General features: G+C 29.2%; 1 long non-coding RNA gene across 1 annotated transcript; it reads right to left on the bottom strand.

Annotated features, from left to right (window-relative positions):
* Positions 1 to 1,284: 1,284 nt before the first annotated feature.
* On the bottom strand, positions 1,285 to 3,020 carry LOC107825001 (uncharacterized). Its single transcript, XR_001656975.2, has 2 exons — positions 2,872 to 3,020; positions 1,285 to 2,775 (listed from the first exon to the last, which is right to left on the bottom strand). It is a non-coding gene; the product is annotated as an uncharacterized LOC107825001 (long non-coding RNA).
* Between the last annotated feature and the right edge of the window lie 249 nt (positions 3,021 to 3,269).

Here is a 3,269-nt window from a genome sequence, read left to right on the forward strand (position 1 = left end):
AATTTTTACATTCTTATAATGCGGTGTTACACGCTGATGTAAGTTAAGAATTTAAAAGATTAAACAAGAAAGCTCTTATCATTAATATCTTCTCCAAACGAGCAAAATATCTTGAGTTTATTGACCGCCAAATTAAATGCAACCTTACTTGAAAATTCTAGATACAATGGATAAATTGCAGTAATTTTAAAATGTTGAAGGCAACTGCAGTTTGGAGAAAAGAGTAAATAAAATCATATTATAAGTGATACCTAATAACTTGTTTGATACACTTTCTTTTTTAGTTTGTTTCCCGAAAAATAATTTCTTTTATGTACAAATAATTGAACTTTTAACTTTTTATTTCACCCAAAGAAATAAATCATTCTTAACCTTATTAATTACTTGCTCGAATGCAAAATTATTGCGCGAGAGATTTTATTTACTGCAATTAGCTCGAAGACTCTTTGAAAAAAATTGTTAATTTTTTTTTGCATTACATAGTCATGAGATCGCAAAAAGAAAAGAGAAAAAAATGATAGTAGTGATAATTGAACCCACACTAATTATTGCGCGAAAATTGTTCACTGATATTACTGGCAAACCTTTGGAACACCAGCATAAAGCTTTATCTACAAAAGCGGGATATAGTCCAAAGATTATTCAACCTACTAGTAAATTTGCCCGCGCTTCGCACGATCATAAAAGAATTAATGCAAGCAAATATATAAAAAGATTAGTATGCTTATATGGATTTAGATATTATCTCTTTATAATGAGAAGAATACCCTTATATAAATAAAATTATATTTGAGTTGATTCGTAATTTTAATTTAGTTAGAACATATGCTTCTCTATAATTTGTAGTTAATCATATATTACTAATGAAATTTATTAAGTTATATCGAGTTAAGACAGATTCAAGGAGTATTAACAATAAGAAAAAAGGTTAACACTGAAATTAGATAAAATTCAACTTAAAACTACTAATAACGTACATAAAAATATTTAAATTATTATTAGTTGTATAATGATTACGAAGATGATAAATTATATAGATGAAATATACTTCCTGATTAGCAACAAAAAAATCATTAGGGAGAGCACATCCTCTTGCCACTGCTTGCATCACAAATTTTAAAACTTGTGTATTGAAGTGTTGTTTTTGAAGGGTACATACCTTGTATATGAAATAAACAAAACAAATACCATTTTGTATTTCTTTTTTATGTCAGTCAATGAGTTTTGACACAAAAAAAAAAAAGGGTATAGTAATATCACACTCAATAGAAGAACAATAAAACATGTATGAAATATTAAAACAACAAATATCATTTAAATTAATGCATCTATATTACATTCACAAAAATAAAATATGTTTATATTGTCTCATCCTCATGTATTCCTACAAACATTGTAGATACTTCTCTAGCGTAAACAAATCACATGTATAAATGAGTTTCGAAGTAGGTGTGGTAGGAAGAGTAGGATAAATTTTGAATGAAACAACTAGAAAAGACATTAACTTTCAGGCAGAGAAAAGAGTAAATGGCCTTTTCTTTAACCTTCTTACCCAGTTGTTTCAACCCCCAATAGTTGCATCACATTACCCCGTCTTCGTATATAATTGTTCACCCTGCCATAACATCCGTCCTTCTAGTCTAATGTAGTCACCCAATTAATTTGCTCTCCATGAATATTATGGTAGCCCATGCATTCCATGGGCATGCAAGTTACTTGCAAACTTGTACCTCTCTGAGAGGAGTGCTTGGATCTGCCTAATATCGTTTTTGCCGAAGATATCACGATTCTCTCCCCACATGAGATGTTGATGGTAAGGTTTTGAATGTATTGAGCATCGGCAACAAACGTCTATTGTCCTTTTTGAAGACTTACATGAATTTTTTTTTACTCTGTATTTATTTGTAAGAGCAGAATTTAACCCTCTTGTTCAGAAACCATAATAGAATTACTAATACATTTGCATAATTTTTAGAAGTAATAACTATAAGAATTCGTAATTGAAAATAACATCCTTTTGGAACGTCATGAGTATTAAGGAAATATAAAGAACAGATAAAATATACATATAATTGAAGGTGTAATTGCTTGTAGGTTTGGATCATTTATCCAAAAGACGTCATTTGTGAATGCCATTTATCTTCAATGACTTGGTGCCAGACAACTTTTTTTATTAGTGCCAAACAAATTTGTTTTCCAAGCAACTTCAATGACTTGGTTCCACGCTATCAAGCAATTCACAACTGTGAAGCACAAAAAAAATTTGACAACTTTGAAAGTTTGAATGCACCAAAAAGTAAGTCACAACTCTGAAGGAAAATTTTTAAAGGTCACTACGAAAGCAAAACACTCTATTCCTTATGGGCTTTGAAAGGACCTTTGTGACTTTTATTGTTTCACTTAGGATACATCATCCTCTAAAAGAAGTTTGTTGCAGGTGTTGAGAAACAGCAAATAGCCCTCTCCAAAACATCTTCTGGATTCGGTCAATGGTTAGTCCATCAACTGCCGATGCTGTTATTTTATAGCGGACTCAAAACCTTAAAAAAAGATGATTTATTTTGGCCAGTCAAAAAAGATCATAGTTGGAAATTTTGATACAAATATAGAGAAAATAAAAAAGATGGATATAAGAATACCTATCGAATGAACGATGAAAAGGAAAATAATACCAAACCTGCATCAGTCTCCTAATTCGCCAAATTATCATGAATTTATCAAAAGAATTTTTTCAGAGTCATAGAATGCGACTCAAAGGAATCCCTTTTAGATCTCCTGACAAAGGAAAAAGGAATGACAAATAAAGTTATTAAAATACTCGAAAGCAAGTGGCTAAATTAAACTACATAATCACATGAAAGGATATTTTACTTGTAGGAAGGGATGAGAGTGAAAGCGATAGAGAAAGTAAGGGAAGAGAGAGAGGCATTTTTTTCCAGTCAACAGAGGCAACTATGATTAGGGAGATAGAAGAGAAAGGGTCTGTCATTATTAACCGACTGTTGGGAGAAAGAAATAAATAAGCAACCGTTAGGTTTCTTATACAAAATAAGAGAAACGTAAAAAAAAATAGGGGGAAAAATGTAAAATTGTCAAAAATGGAGAAAAAATATATATATATATATATATATATATATATATATATATATATATATATATATATATATATATATATATATATATATATATATATATATATATATATATATATATATATATATATATATATATATATATATATATATATATATATATATATATATATATAT

Source organism: Nicotiana tabacum, chromosome 7 (genome assembly GCF_000715075.1).
Source record: "Nicotiana tabacum cultivar K326 chromosome 7, ASM71507v2, whole genome shotgun sequence".
In the NCBI taxonomy this organism is placed as follows: Eukaryota; Viridiplantae; Streptophyta; class Magnoliopsida; order Solanales; family Solanaceae; genus Nicotiana; species Nicotiana tabacum.